This window comes from Lolium rigidum, chromosome 4, assembly GCF_022539505.1.
Source record: "Lolium rigidum isolate FL_2022 chromosome 4, APGP_CSIRO_Lrig_0.1, whole genome shotgun sequence".
In the NCBI taxonomy this organism is placed as follows: Eukaryota; Viridiplantae; Streptophyta; class Magnoliopsida; order Poales; family Poaceae; genus Lolium; species Lolium rigidum.
This window is the reverse complement of record NC_061511.1, coordinates 161,166,566-161,183,401: the sequence shown is the minus strand read 5'-3', so window position 1 is coordinate 161,183,401 and position 16,836 is coordinate 161,166,566. Positions and strand designations below refer to the sequence as shown.

The 16,836-nt window shown below is 41.7% G+C and overlaps 1 long non-coding RNA gene across 8 annotated transcripts; it reads right to left on the bottom strand.

The window, feature by feature from the left end:
* Positions 1 to 2,953: 2,953 nt before the first annotated feature.
* On the bottom strand, positions 2,954 to 7,707 carry LOC124706170. 8 transcript variants are annotated; one of them, XR_007004332.1, is made up of 8 exons: positions 7,369 to 7,707; positions 7,207 to 7,273; positions 6,609 to 6,791; positions 5,502 to 5,543; positions 4,757 to 4,851; positions 4,610 to 4,681; positions 3,406 to 4,513; positions 2,954 to 3,273 (listed from the first exon to the last, which is right to left on the bottom strand). It is a non-coding gene; the product is annotated as an uncharacterized LOC124706170 (long non-coding RNA). The 8 variants fall into 8 exon arrangements; XR_007004329.1 differs by having other exon boundaries at positions 3,406 to 3,532; positions 7,369 to 7,702; XR_007004333.1 differs by having other exon boundaries at positions 3,406 to 4,681; positions 4,757 to 5,014.
* Positions 7,708 to 16,836: the final 9,129 nt, after the last annotated feature.

Below are 16,836 nucleotides of genomic sequence, written 5' to 3'. Positions count from 1 at the left end.
TCAGAATTTGCATAAGGCTCCCTAGAAAACAAATAGTGTTAAGTTCCTTTTTTTGAAACGAGGCAAAACATTTATCGAAAGCCTACTCTCCAGTATTAAATAGTTCAAATACTTTGCGCCAGCCAAGCACCAAGCACGAGCCTCATCCTTGATGTTGGCGATGACCGTGTTCACGGTAAATTGGTGGTGGTGGAAAACTCTAGCATTGTGTTCCTTCCAAATTTACCAAGAGATAAGCATGATGAGGGATGCCATTGCTTTCCTATATTGCCCTCTTGCCAATGCGATATTTGTCCACCACACATCAACAGAAGTCTCGTCATCCCAAGACTCCATAGTTCTCTCTTGGATGCCACACCAAGAAAGGATCTCTCTCCATATTCGCTTGGTAAATCTACATTTTTACATGAGATGCTCCATTGTCTCTTGGATTTGATTGTAGAGGGGCCAATTACCACAATTTTCTCATCCCCTAAGTTGAAGTCTATCAGAAAAATCCACTCCCTCCAATCCATAATTACTATCATGTTTTTTTTTCAAGCATCGAAAACAAATGTTGTCCATTTTTCACTAAGATAAAGCAAATGGTTTTACATGCAGCCTCGCCGCCCGCTCATAGCTCCATGGCTACTCCTCGCGATAGGCCGCTGGCGATGCCTTGCAATCAAAGTTCGTGTGTTTTGTTCTAGCCATATGCGTCTCATCCCTGCAATTGCCATTTTGATGACTTCTTTCCTCGCTTCATCTTCTAGGCGCATGTAGTGGTCCGTTGCTCTGGGCAACTTTGCTTGTTGGTCGTGTTGTGTGGTGATTGTTGGGCGGCGTTGGCTGTGACGTGGTCTAGAGAGTCTGTGTCCCGCCTTCTCCGCCTTCTCGTCATTCTTGGGTTGAAGTTGGGCAAGGCGAGTTTGTCATTATTGTAGGAGTGCATTGTAAGCCGAAAGGCATGTGTGGGGTTGTAGCCATTCTATGGCGTTTCTTGTCAGCTTCAACGGGTTCTCGAAAAAAAATGACTTCTTTCCTATTTTTTATTTGGGTTGGCTGATTAACATTCTATATGGTATATTGGTGTGTCTGAAAGTTCATTCCTACCGATTCATCCGGTTGTTGGTTTCCATATTTCAGTTGACGGGTCATTGTGGCCATGTGCCGATCGACACGAGATCGACCATCATGCGGCTTACACTTCACAATTTTCCAGAACCCGGTAGCTAGGTCCTCCGTCTACCTTGATTTTTTTTAGAGACAAAGCTGATAGGCGATGGACGTAGCTAGGTCGCTAAGTCGTCCAATCACGGGACCAAAAACTTACTAAAATTCCCGCATGCAACACGACCCAACTTATGTACAAATGCATCTTAGGTAAGGAAAAAAAAAAACCCGCATGAGTGGTCGCGTGCGTTAGCTATAGCTTTTTCTTTGTGGCTCGTGTTCTTTTTTTTTGGTGGCGCGTGGCCGAGCGGGGGGATCCAGCCGAGAGGAGGTCTTGACCTGTCCGGTCGTGTGGCCTGTGAAATCGGGGCATATGCGACCCTCGCGTGCATGCCTCGTAGTGTGCGTGGTGGTTGCCTTACATATGGTCCAGCAGTTACTTAAAGAACCAAGAGGAGTATTGTATCGCCACACTTGAGCACCAAGGTATGCCTTTCCGCGCGACTCTTGGACCTTGACGATGCCCGTGCCCTCTAGCACATTTCTAGAGCCAACCAAGAGGAGTATTGTATCGCCACACTTGAGCACCAAGTACTATTTGAGTTTGTACATTGGAAATTCGTAAAAAAGAATGAAGTTTGTACACATAGGATGTACACATAGGCACCGACCATCCCATCTTGTTTCAGTTTTCGTTTTCCGAACGAGGATTCCTTCTTGTTCATAGGAAGATTCTGGGATCCGCCTCATTTGTGGCCGCTAATCCCCATCCATGGCAGCAAATCTCCATGAAAATGTCAACGCATGCATGCAGCATTTTGGAGCACCCCATGGAAACATATGCAGCGTTGAAGCAACTCTTGCAATATTATTATCATATTTTCGCAGCAACACACAGGATAAAACTTGCTTAAAGTGCTCGCATGCAATGCAACACGTCCCGACTTATACGTGCGTGCGTGTGTCGCCTGAGACCTGAGTGGCCGCGTGCGCTCGCTTTTTGTTTCTGGCTCGCGTTCGGCAGCGGATCCAGCCGAAGAGCTTCTGGTCCGCCGGTCCTGGTGTTTCCTGTGGGATCAAGGCGAGCTAGTTTAATCCAGCATGTGCCCCTCGTGCACGCATGCCTCTCGTGGTGTGCTTGGCGGTTTTGCCTAATTAGTTCAGCGGTTACCTAATCTGGTTGGTCAGAGATACGTGATTTGTCAGCCAGCAGCAACTAGTCCAAGTTGCAGCCAGGACGAGCGTTGACGATGCCCGTGCCCTCTTGCACATTTCTGGAGCCAACTGAGAGGAGTATTGTACTCTCGCCCCCCATTTGCTCCTAGTATTTGAGTTTGTGAACTGGAGCATGGTCAATTGGTCATGGACATGCGCACTTGGCGTATAATAGTGGTTGGGGCGCCCCATGGGGCGCCTCCTCACCGGTCCTGTGCAATCCAATTACTTCCCTCGTTGCACAGATGTTGCCTTAATTTCCCACATACTTTTTTGCATTGTTGGAACTTCGGTGGATGATTATTAATAGGTGGGTAAACTTTTTTCACAAAGCAAGTATATTGTCAACTGAAATTGAAATCGATGATGTTTACTTTGCTTCCATCTTTACTTTGTTACACACACTGCTATAAGAAAAAGTAGGATGTATGAACACTTCACATGTCTTGTAAGTTGTCACCTCGCTGTACAGTGGCTGTCCAATCGACGACGAAAACACGCAATCTTCAGGTAAAGTTCTTATCCTAATTTGTTGGTTATGTTGATGAACTTTTTTATTAACAGTGCATCCAAAAAGGTAGGTCAATGCCAGACAGAACCAGGTAGTTGGCTATAAACATAGCGATTTAAAGGCATCTATATTTTAGTTTTACAAAGAAGGAGGCTTGTTTCAGGCAAATTGAATACAATGACTCATAGCTCTTTCCTAATCCTTGTAAATAGCACGGTACTATAGGATGTAATTGCTTGGGACTAATATGCCCTAGATTGGCACACACTAAAGAAGGTGTTCTGAACTGTAGATTACGTATGGCCAGTGCGGCCGGTCAACAGCTCAATTCATAATGAAGCAAAAGAAGTGACAATGCAGAGGAGCACTCATATGGATCCAAAACGACAGAACTCCTACAAAGACAGCAGAAACGCCTTGATTAGCATAGTACACCACACCAAAGGAGGAAGACAGTCAAGAACCAGAGAATAACCATGTAAACATAACTTCGACAGCAAAAAGTCATTAAACAGAACTGCACTTACCTTTCTTTCTGGTCTGCAGCCTTTTGCTCTTCATGAAACGAACGTAATCAAAATAAACAAATAATTCCTTGTGACAAAATAACCAAATAGTTCTTTAAAGAAATCAGGACATGTGATGCACTTTTCTCTGCAGAAAAAAGAACACTGCCTGAGCTTCGAAGCCAAACTTTCACATATAAGTATGTTGTAAAAAAGCATGAGGCTACTGTAACACATATTTATGACGGTAAATGCAGAGCTAAATAGGAAGCAAAACTGAAGTGGATACGCTACTCTTCATTGAAAGACCCAAACTGCAGACTATGAAGTACAAGTCAACACATAATACCATAGAATTTAAACGATAGAAGAAAACAATCTGCCCCAGCAAAGATAAACTAAGACCACTAAATCCATTTTAGTTGATCATGTTTGGGTGCCTTCAGCATAAGTTGGAGCAGAAATTAGGGCCCTGATATTGCCTTGGGCCTATATAGCCATACTACAGTCAATCCAGATAATTTTAGAGAAACACATTAGACCCTGAATAATATTAAAACCGTATAGATTCAGTTAACTCGACAATATTAAAACGTGCCACAATGAGCTGCAACGGCTAAGATGACATAACAGCAAAAGAAATGACCTGACTCGCTCGCCAAAAGAGACGAGCCATGTGTGTTGTTTGTAAAGCATGGAAAAAGTTTATTTCCCTCTTGTGTAGTTCTAAGTTGTCTAATGTTTCTTCTGGCAAAAATATAGCACTTGGATTTGAAAGAACGAAGAATGCCAACAAGGCAGATTTATGTTGCTTTGGTAAATATAGCTGAAATTGGAGCTTGACTATATTTTGGATCCCCTTATATTATAGAAAATAAAACCAACTTATCCCATAAGCGAGACACACAGATGTATACCACATGGCTTCACCTGAAGTAAAAGATTGAATCAAAGAAACTGCAAACATGGTTCCAGGCAGCAAGCACAATCCTAAAACAAGACAGGCGCAACTTTACGAGCAGCAAACAATGAAATATCACCAAAAAATCCCCCAAAACTTAACCTAGCCAATATAGTGAGTTCCACGATCATTGTTCTTGCAACCTCTATTTGATTCCAGCTTTTATTTCTGTGGAAAGATCACCTTAAGGTATATGTTGCGTAATCAACAAATTTCATTTTGATGTGAACAAGAAGCATGCGTGCATATAGTCATAACACTAACCTGTATGCCAGCCCCGGGCTTAGCTTTTAGAGCCTTAATGGTCCCACCTTCCTTACCAATGACCAACCAAGCCTACATTTTACAATAAAAAGAAATATAGAAGATCATTTAAGTAAAACTTATGACCAGATAACTTTTCCGGCTCACCTTTCAGTTAGGATATAGATGTCCACTCTCTCAGCACCAGATTGCGGACTGCTAAAACTTCAAGCAGCAAGTGTACGTGACTAACCTGCATCAACCTGAGAAAATATATGATTTGTAATAGCCTCAGCAAATCTGTAATCATCCTAAATTATTCAAAACAACACAATTTTAGCATCTGAGGTGATCTGTAGCCACCTGATAGTTTCCCGAGAATTGCCAACTAACCACCAGCCTATATAAACAATATGTAGAATATATCTGATAAAGAATGTTAATTTAAAGTGTTTTCTAAGAACATGCATGGAAATATGATCTCAAGTTAATTTTCAAATTGAACATCTTTTACTTGCTTATCACCAATTTATTGTTCAGCTAAACTACATGCTAGGATATTGATTCATAAAGAAGTTCCTTCAAGTTCAACTTACTTGACAATCCATTTGGTCAGTGATGAAATAGTACAGTCAATACTTCACTATTCCTAAATACGGAAAAAATACAAAGAAGTATGCACCATGGTGCCAGTGCCCTGGTAGATGCCAACAAACCAAGAGCTAAAGCATGCCACTGGACGGGTGAAAGGAAAACTTCTTTCCATGGAAAATGCCAGGAGGAAAGTACAGATTAAATTCACAAGCATTGGATTCAGGAAATTTTGGAAACATGATACAATCCCAATGAAAATACAATAAACTAAAATAAGCACTGAACATTTGAACAAGATAACAGTGAAAATTACCCGTACCTTGCTTTGAGTAATTTCAAGGATGTGTTGGACTCCATCAACCTAAAAAATTGCAACAAAAAATCAAGAATCCAGAGAGAGGAACAACTCATTCTCGAAAAAAATAGAGGGAAAACTAAAAGTGGGAAAACAAGGAAAGCTAGTCAGATCACACAGGGCGCCAAATAATCTTCTACTGGTTAATCGAAAGCAATTGAAATCTAGGCAAGAGAGTGGTGGCCATATGGTGCTCAACAGATTTTCCTTTGTCGATACCTACATCTTGTGGCTCCCCGGAGGAGATAGCTCGTCATCCGCTGGTAGTAGCTGCTGCACAACATCCCGTCTGAGTGATGCAGACCACAATCGGACATCCTGGAGCACGCCGCCATGGATAATAAGGAACCTGTCCATCTTCTCCCCGCTCGTTGACGAGCGTAGAGGCAAGGCTATGCTCTTCCATCCGGGCGTGCCGCTTTCTCTGGTCTCCACCACCACCAACATGCTCTCCTCCAACAGCCGCGATTACATCTATCTAGTGGAGGAGTGGCGCGCTAAGAAGAAGGCCTATTCAAGGGGGGCACGCTACGAAGGCCGGAGAGGCTGCTACTTGATGGAGAGTTGGCTAACTGGAGTCGCCGCGAGAGAGACGTGATGCGTGCCGGTGAGGACATGGTGGCCAAGCGAGGCGGCGGCGGCTGAGAGGAGGAGGTGAAGGGCGTGAAGTCGCAAGCAGGCGAGTAGCTAGGGTTCCAGTCGGGGGTGGGGTTTTGTTCAATCCTTTGACAACCGAACGGTCGGGATTGACACGGGGCTCGTTCAAGATCGGACGGCTCGGGAGTGTTTCTTGTCGCCAGCCCGCACACGCCAGCTCGCTATCGTGGAGCGCTCTGGTGTAGTGAATAAGCACATACGCACTTGCTTGTTCTCAATATCAAAATTCCTAATTCCCCATGGGAACAAGGAGCATTATATATCAAATTCCTTATTCAAAGTATGCACAAGTTTTCATACCCTCAAACAAAAAAGGCCAGCAAGAAATACTCTTAAGAACAAATCTTATCAAAGGCCGTTGATCAAATGCAGAACCACAAAATCCACTATACGTAAGGGGAATAGGTTAAATACCTTGGTTGACTAATTCCTATGATGCTGCTGCAGTACATGTGAAAGCCAATTTAGATAGGCAATTTAAGCAGGATCAATCTACTGTTAAGTAGTGACGAATATCCTTCAGCCGAAAAGAATTCCATTTGACCAAATAACTCGGATCTCATCATTAAAACTGGTGTCTTACATAGAAAGAAAAACCTGATGCAAAACAACATAATTATTAACACAGGGCAAACCAAAAAATCAAACTGGGGACCTCTATTTGAATCAGACCTTTAAGGTATATATATACTTGAATCAGAGTATACCTATGCAGCTATGCCAAGTAGCAAATAATATTTTATCCTGAACCATAAGAAATTATCCTTTTATGCAAATCTGGTATTGAGTTTTAAGAGTAAAATCTCAGTAAATAAATATATGAAAGCTAATAACGTCAGCTTGCCCAAGAATATATGCATCTTGGTTTCTCTACTGCCAAAAGATTAACAATCTAAATTGAGTCTAAGCCGGTATACATTTCAATCACATAGAGCTACAACAAAAATAAAATCATACAATGATTTCGTCAAGCAGGATATTAAAAGAAAATCTAGAATGCAAAGAATAATACCATATTTCTGGCCTGCTCAAAGATAAACGAAATTTTGGTGGGGGTAAGAAGGGAGATTGTCCATGACCTGAGGATGAAGATACCAAAAATATGAGCACGTCGAGGGGAGGCATGGAAGATGAAGATGTAAATAGGATGAGGAAACAATAGAAGAAAACATACCATGATGCAGCCTCGCCCATCCCATCGGTGAATACATCCACACCCGACGCGGCCTACTTTCTTCCGTCCAAAGTCGCTGGGCAGAGCAACGGTCTTCACTGCTACTCCCGCCATCAGTGGGAAGAGGAGATGAGATGGCGGCGGCCTGGTCGATCTAGGGTTAGGGAGGGCTGCAGGGAAGGACGCCCTGGGGGAAATCACAGATGGGGGCAAGGAGGAAGAGTGCTAGGGAGGAGGAGGAGGAGGAGGAGGAGGAGGAGGAGCCTGATTGCGCCGCCGCCGAGGTGTGCTGGACGCGGCTTGAGCCTCTCTTCGGGAGGGGAAGAGGAGGAACGAGCAGGATAGGTAGGGTTCGGCTTTTCCGTTTCACAAACGAGCGCACGGGGTCGTGTTTTTCAGCCTACAAGCGAACTCCAGGTGGGTATCGTGGATCGCTGTGAGATGGGGCAAGCATACACGCACTTGCTTGTTCTCAATAATGCAAGATTGCCCTGTTTTCATGTTGTGCCCTTGCATGAAACCTCGTCCAGGGTTTCTACCATGATTTCACAGATGCCAAAGAGCGCAAGCAATTGTCTTCCTTTACAGGTTTGACAAAACTACAACACAGTTAAGCACTCTCGCTAATTGAGGGCCGGTGGAATTAAGGGAAGTTGAGCTAGCTACATTCCCAAGTAAGACACGTGCTCACTCCGTCCGTGAATGAGTGTACGTTTTTCTTTTTTTGAAAGTTAATTTTTTTTAATTTGACTAAAATTTTACACAAAAATAGCAACATATGAGATATCAAACTACTATATTATTAAACTACATGTCAATATGAATCTAGCCATATTAATTTTATGTCATAAATATTGTTACTTTTTCCTAGAAAGTTGGTCAAAGTTAATTAAATTTAACTTAAGACATATCTTAACGTACACTTATTTGTGGATGGAGGGAGTACTTATCAACTCTACGATCGATCAAGAAAACTAGGTCGGTTAAGTTGCAGCAAGTTAAACAACAATAGAGCCAACTGCTAGGTATAGGTTATTGTCATGCCATATGTAGCTAGCTTTATAGCCAACATGTATAATAGTTAGCTACCAAAATATATAGGTCTTTTTTTCTAAAATAATTTGCTTAACTTTTTTTAGATACATATGTATCTATAATTAGAATGTGTATATATAATTTCGTATCTAGAAAAAGTTGATCAAATTATTTTAGGACAGTGGGAGTACTTTCTTATTATGTGGCCCATGTTCATTCGCACAAAGTACCTAGGAGCATTTGTTGCAGCTAGCACTCAGAGCAAGTACAATAAAACCTAGTTAGCAGATTCTAATATAAGGATTTAAATATTATATTTATACTTAGTTGTATGAGAGAGAAGGTAAATGAGCTCTTATGCAAGAACCAACTCTAGCACGTGCTTCTAGGCACTTTGTGAGAGTGAGAAGTGGTCCATGTATTAGTAAAATAGTACATCTTTCTACCTAGATATTGTACATATTGACTATAAGATTAGCTATAGATGACATGACAAAGGTCTTACAACCATCTGTTGGCTATACTATTAAAATGCTCTTACATGAAAACCCTCTTCTCTTTTCTCTCATCTTCGACTCATCGATTTTTTTTCTAATTCTTATAACTCAAAGTGAATATCCCACTTACATCAGTCTATTGTACTTGCTCTTGCTCTTAGGTTGGACGTATTTGGGAGTACTATATACTCCCTCCTTTCTGATTTAGTCTACATCATAGAAAAATAGACAAACCAGTATTACATGTATTAGTGGTACTTCAGTCAATTAAAGTTACATTGAAAGTAATGATATCCAAAAAAAGAGAGCATAACTGCTTTGCTTTCTATATCATTGTTCATTATAAAACTGAAATACAGACTAATTCAGAACTTTTTTCAACAAATATAGAGTACTTCAGAACAGCTCTTCTTGGTCCATGCATATGTGGTTGAGCGAGCCCTGCCAAAAACTTAATGAGGAATCTAGGCTACCAGATTTTTTTTATTGAAATCTCTTAAGCTTGTCGCACTTTCAGTCATTGCACTATGTGATCAACCGACGACATTCCCTACCGCTGAATGAATATATATATGTAAAGGCTCTTGACTTTTTATGTTGTGAACTACTCCTTATGTTTCATAATATTTGTTGCTGATTTATTTAGATACATATGTATCTAGACGTGTTTTAATATGTAAATATACGTGCGAATGGAGAGGAATCTGCGATACTTACAACTGAGGTTGTAGTGTTTAACTTCTTAATTAAAGCAACGCATCTTTTACTTTCTAAACTCATACTCTCTCATACTCAAAATATGATACATATAAATTTTTAGTAAAAGTTAAACTTTTTAAAGCTTTATCAACTATATTGAAAAAACATTAACATTTATAATCTTAAAACAATATATTAAAGTTTGACATTGGCAAAAGCTATATGCATATTGTTTTAGCAAGGAGAGAGTATATTTTGCAGCTGATTTTATTCATAAGGAATAAGCCGTGTATATTAAGAACTATGGCAGCCAAAATTGAGAAGAATGTCGTATCATTTGTCTACTAGCTTTGCGCTTCACTTGGTAAACGACGGCACATCGTTGTTTACATGGCCCTTTCGAGATTGCTAGGCGAGGACATGGATACGTACAGACTGACCTTTCCCTCTTGTTCTACAGCATATGGTGTTGTTAGGACACATTCCCCATTTATGGTTGTATCTATATCCATTATGGTTGCACATTTAGAGGTGAAACCTCGGCTCTTTCATTTTTTATCTGTCGATACAAATCCCAAAAAAATAATGTGTGGTCCGGTGAACATAGTAATACTACGAAGTTCTTGAAGTCCTGTTTGCAGTGATCTTACACCACAACAAGTATTTCCTAAGGATTCGATAAACCTAAATCTCTAGAAAAAAGAGAACAATATTACATCCGTAATATATATCAAATGTAACAGATAGTGTGCATCTTCACTTGCCAGAACGTGAATCTTTTGTTGTAGTCCAACATCGAAAGATCGAACTTCAGCGATGTCATGTCGTCAAAATTCTAGAATACAAACATAGGGTCTGATAGTACTTGATATAATCACAACAAACAGACATAACGAAAATATATCAAACCAACACATGGACACAAGGATTTACCATCGAACAACCCCTACATAGAGAAGGGTAAAAAAAACACGGACATCGGCTAGCAAAACTCCACTATTGTGAGAGAGTTTACACAACAATGTGGATTTAACTGATTCAATGTATCCGTCGGCGGCTTAAAAAGAGGTACATATAGTGGTGGTGACATATGTTGACGATGATTCATATCTTGCGGGGGGGCTCCGCCCCGTGGCAGAGCGAGATGTTGTGTGCTAACTTCAACCTCCGGCTGGGCCCAACCCTATCGCAACGGGTCTTACCCCTCGATAGAAGTTTACCTTTATACGAATTTGGATCGCTATATGGAAGAACGATCTAAGATAGTTGTTGGAGTTTGGAGATGCGCCATTGACTTCACGGGAGCGCGGTCGGAAGCGGAATGAATGTTCCATAAGTAATGCTCGATTCCCCTGATGATCCCTCTACCTCTCCATCGGAAACATTGTGGGGGGGGGGGGGTTAATCTACTATTTTTTCATCTATAACACCATAAAATAAATTTCCCGTTAGTAACTATTCAAATTTTGGGGTTAGTGCCCCCCCCCCCGCCCCCCGCGAGACTTGCACATAGGAGTTACAACCATGACTTATGGCAACGGAGCCCAATATTTTGGCGGCAGGACTCACTCCGATCATCCAAAATTAGTCTTTATATGAATTTGGATCGCACTATAACACTTAGTCATGGCACCATATATACAATGGACACACAACATCCCTCCCTCTGAATAAACACATGTGCAGTCTCTTGACTATTTATGCGGTAAACTAGCCTCTTGACTTCTTAACTAAAGCAAGGCACCTTCTAGACTTATATGCTTTCCAGACGTTTTCTTTTTTCATATGGAATAAGCCAATTATATTCAGTACTACCTCCATTTCTAAAAACGTTTCCCGGTTTTATCTAGATACGGTATAGCCATATTTTAGTTATAGATTGATTCGTATCTAGAGAAAATTATAAAACTTTTCTTTAGAAAAGGAGGAAGTACCATAGCGGCCAAAATTGACAACAAACTAGTAGCATTTATGTCATTATGTGTGCTTGACCTGTTAAACGGCGGCATAGCATAGCGCTGTCCGGCCGGCCCCGTCGAGATCACCAGGCGGTGGCATGGGATGTACACACGCACCGACCTTTCCTGCTTCTTGTTCCGATTTTCTTTTCCTGAACGAGGAATTCCTTCTTGTTCGTGGGAAGATTCTGGGATCCACCTCATGCACAGTCAGCACCACGTAGTCAAGTACGCACGATGGCTTCTTTGGCGGGCACCAGCTCGCTTCCACCGACAGAAAACGTCGCCATCCGACGGCACAACGCGCCGGCCGGCCGGTGCGGCCGTGAGCCCGTATGGAGTTCAGTTGGCAGCGACAGCCTACATTTGCTTCGCAAGTAATTATAACGGCCTCTATTGAGCTTAAGGCTCGTGTCGCATGAGAGCTATTTGAGCCGGGTGAAGTGTGGTCTTGCAGCTACTCAGACGAAGGACATTGCGTTTCAACCAATTCCGCAATTCCGCTGATTAGCTGATAGATATCGCATAGGAGCTATTCACAAAAATGCACACTGAGTAGGGTACCGCTGAACCCATGTTATGTGCGAGCCCAATAATCGTATTTATAAGTCTTCAAAATTTCAGCCCACTAGAATATAAACCTTACATTTAACATTTTGACATCTTATAAAAGCAGAGGATACAACATTCTCGTCGATAGCGAGATGTTTGTGGTGACTTCATCAATCTTAGATTGGTTTCAAGTACTCAGTCTACTAGCTTTTTTCTTTTCTTTTCTTTTCGGCTCGTGTTCACTGCCACGCGTCTAGCCGAAGTCCGAGGTTCTGGCCTGTCCAGTTCTGGTTCTGTGGGGTCCAAGTTGCATTTCGTGATGTATCACCTCGGTTTTGCACGAGAATAAACATTGAGTAGGGTTACTGTTGAACCCATGTTATGTGGAAGCCCAATAATTGTACTTATTTTAAATCTAAAAAAATTATGCCAGAAAAGTTTAAACATCAGATTTGACACTTTAGTGTCTTGTAAAGCGAAACATTATTTAGTGGGATTTCTCAAAAAAAAATTATTTAGTGGGTCAAGGGTTTGTTAATTTTAGGACATGTTGAATAAGTTTCTTGTACTCAGTCTATTATTAGTTTTTTCTTTTCTTTTTTGGCTCGTGTTCACTTGCACGTATCCAGCCGAAGTCATAGGGTTTTGCCCGTCCAGTCATGATTCGTTTGGGCTCAGGGCAAGCTAAGGGCATGTGCAATGGTTGATAAGACCGTCTTATCTTAACTCTGCCATGTAATCTAGATATAATAGTAAAATATGATGTACAATGTGTTATTTTTTAGTCTTATCTTTTTTAGTAACCAGACATCCTAAATATTTGGCGAGAGAGATTATGCTATGAGATCATCTCTTAAGATAAGGCAAAATCTTTTTATTTATTTTCTCTTTCCTCCACATCAGCATTTCTCCTATGTGGCATTGCTAAGATATCACTATTGTACATGCTCTAATATAAGCGAGCATGCACCCCTCGTGCATGCCTCGTGGTGCGCGCGGCGGTTGCCTAATTAGTCTACCGGTTACTTAACACGGTATCTAGCTAACTGTTTAGAGATTCGTGATTAGTTGGTCAACAACAAGTTGCAATCCCGGACCCGCGGCCAAGATACGCCTTTCCGCGACTCTTGGATCTTGACGATGAGTCGGTCAGCGCAAGCAAGCCAGCGGCAGAGTATTGTATCGCCCCATTTGCTCCTATACTCATACTTGAGTTCGTGCATCGGTGCATGGACCTGTCTGTATAGTGTATACTAATGCGAGATTATTTCGTTTACTTCTTGTGCCCCTGCATGAAACCTTGTCCAGGTGCAACGTTCCTACCATGATTTCGCACATGCCAAAGAGGGTAAGCAGCTGTCTTCCTTCACATGTTTGGCAAAACCACACAGCACGTTTAAGCAATCAATGCGTGCTAAGTGTGGGCTGGTGGGATTAAGGAAAGATTAGCTAGCTGCTCCATATTCATACTACACTCCTCCGTCTCAGTTTACTAGTTTTCTCCGTATTCCTAGATCGCCAATTTAACCTATATAATGCAAAAAATATATCATTAGAAAGTTTGTCAAGCAATAATGCTAGATTTACGGGAAATTTGTTACTTCCTCTGTTTTTTATTAATTTGCGTTTTGGCTTTTTTGAAAGTCAAACACTATTAAATTTGATCAAAATTATTATGAAAAATTTCAACAAATACCAAATACACATATGAAATATTGCTTATGATGATTCAAAAATACTACGAAGGATACCCATCCTTATAACTATCTGTGACCATTTTTGTCCTAGCATGACCACTTGATAAAATGTGGAGGAAAGTAGGAGAAACGGCCGATACTACGGGAAAGAATTCCTCTTTGGCTTATAGGTACTGTAACTGGTATTCCTGTGATTGGTTTAGTAGGTGTTTTCTTTTACGGTTCATATTCTGGATTGGGTTCATCTCTATAGTAATCGGAGGGACCAGATTGTAAACATGAAAAAGTAGGAGCTTAGCGGGTCCTTACCCCTTTATCTGATTAGCGCGGAAAGGGCCCACGGAGTTCTTACTCTTATAACGCGACTTTAATCTTTAATATATAATCTCTTCGATTCACTCTTAAAAGGAGGTATCTTTTTATAATTTTTACATTATAAATATTGATATTATTTCTAAATATTTAGTCAAATTTTACAAATTTTGACCTTGACTAAACCGGGAACACGAATTAATTGTGAACAGAGAGAGTACGTAATAGAGCTTGCATAGGGGAGAAATTATGTTCCTGCAATCACGGGAGGCAATCGGATCCGAACCAACCGAATCCACCCACATTATTCCGTAAGTTTATCCCGTAGATTTTTTTACGTAGCTCTAGCATTATTGTTTGTCAAGACACGGGCGGATGAAGGAACATTAAGGAACAATCAAACAGGCTTAATTTGTTCAATTAGGTGGGTTTTATTTAGGAGTACATATATGTGCAGACAGCCTTGCCGTCCACTCTTCCATGTCCATCGATGTGTAATTGAGCCGTGCCAATAGGTTTTGAAATACTCTATCCATGGAAGCTCAGTATGTTTCTCCGTCCCACAAAGAATGTATCAGAAAAATTTAATACATTATTTGTGAGAATGAGGGAATACCAGGTAGCGAATACTACCTCCGTTTCAAGGAATAAGGCGCACACGCATTTCAAGATGAACTTTGACCATAAAAATTATTCAACAAAATTTTGATTATATTATATGTAATTAGTATCGTTAGATTCGTGTTGAAAAGAGCTTTTTTATGATATTAATTTCATACAAACAATCTTTATTGAAGTAATTCTTAGTCAAACAAAAAGCTCGTAAAACGAGGACGCCTTATTCCTTGAAACGGAGGTAACTAGCAGCAATTAATTTAATATGGTGTTGTCTTTCTTGGAGGAGAAGACATGCAAGCAGCACCCCTTTCACCTGTCAGATTAATAGATTTATTCACTCTTTAAATTAAGAGATAAAAAACCAGGTTTGACATTTGTCTACCAAGGCTTGCTCATGCAACTTCCTAGCCACTCCCTTCGATCGTTACACTCCGCGTCGATTAAACATGATCAGAGGGTACTACCAGGGTCCAGGGTATCTATACTTTCCATGGAAATCTTTTAAACCTGTCACGTACAGTCTTAGTCATGACGCCATGCGATCGACGAACTTCCTGAATTGAATAAGTATATGTACGGTATATTTACTTCTCAGTCAAAGCATGCCAGCTTCTAGACTCGAGATTTTTCATAGGGAATAAACCCCATATTGAGTAGCACTATAGTGGCCCAAATTAGAGAAGATCAAGTTTTCCTCTGCTAGCTTGTGCTTGACCAGTTAAAACGGCGGCATAGGTGGGCGGCCACGTCGAGATCGCCAGGCGAGGACATCGGATGTACACATACGCACCGACCTTTCCTTCTTGTTTCAATTTTCATTTTCCTCAACTAGGATTCCTTCTTGTTCGCAGGAAGATTCTAGGATCCGCCTAATTCACAGTCAGCACCACGTAGTCACGTATGCACGATGGCCTTCCATGCCGGCCCACCAGCTAGCTAGTCGCTTCCGCCGACAGAAAACGTCGCCATCCGACCGGCGCGCGCGGCCGTGATTCCATAGAGTTGTTGGCAGCAACAGCGGAGTATTGCTTCGCAAGTAATAACTGGCGACCGGGTTAACACGCGTGTGTTTTCTGTCTACTTAATTCACCTACTCCATCCGGTCTGAAATAGCTATTGCGGGTTTTATTTTGCAAAAAAAAGTTATTTGAAATTTGAACTAGCATGAACTCTGTTGTCTTATCCTCGCGCTCTTCGTCATCTCTTCACGCCCACCTCCTCTCCCCCTCCCGCAGAGTGAGAGCGATGGCCGCGAGGCGACATCAACGAGGATATTTGGGAGAGGAGGTGGCGCTAGGCTCGGCCGACATAGGAGCTTCGGTGCTCCGACTGTGTGGTCGACCAGGAAGAGGCGACAAAGGTGAGCTCCCGCCAGGGATGGGAATGTGACGAGGATGCCGGTGCGGGAATGGGAGTGACACAACCTTGCTTCTCCATGCAGGTCTTAGCCCTCTGTCACTGTAGTATTGCTCGAACCTCTAGTCAATCAGCAGAGCGACAACGCGGCTGCAGGAGGGTGCTCCCTACGTGTGAAAAACAGGGCCACCCACTCTCGAAGGCCTACGACAACGAGCAGGGGTCATGTGGGTGCAAGACGGAGATAGAAACCGGAGCAGATTTGCGTGTGAATTTTAAATTTTAAGACTAAATTTTAAAAAGTTTGAACATACTCCCTCCGTCCCACCAAAAATATCTCAACTTTGTTAAAATTTGGATGTATCTACTTACTAGATAATATCTAGATACATCTAAATTTTAACAAAGTTGTGACACTTTCGGTGGGACGGAAGGAGTATAATTTTTTTTGTTTGCAAAATGAACTTTGCGCCTCTACCGGCGACAGGTATTTCGGGCTGGAAGGACCAGTTTATTCTGTGATCAAGTCTGGACAGGTATTTCGGGCTGGAAGGAGTAGTTTATTCTGTGATCAAGTCCAAAACTGTGGGCACGAGACGACTATACGTAGCACTCCTACGTGGGTGTAGCTAGTACTGCTCATGGTCAGCTCTTGAATTAAGCAACGGTTGTTAGTTGCAGTAGCTGATCGACACGTACGACTCATGCATATGCAGCAAAGACTTGCAGTCCGTTCATCGCTAT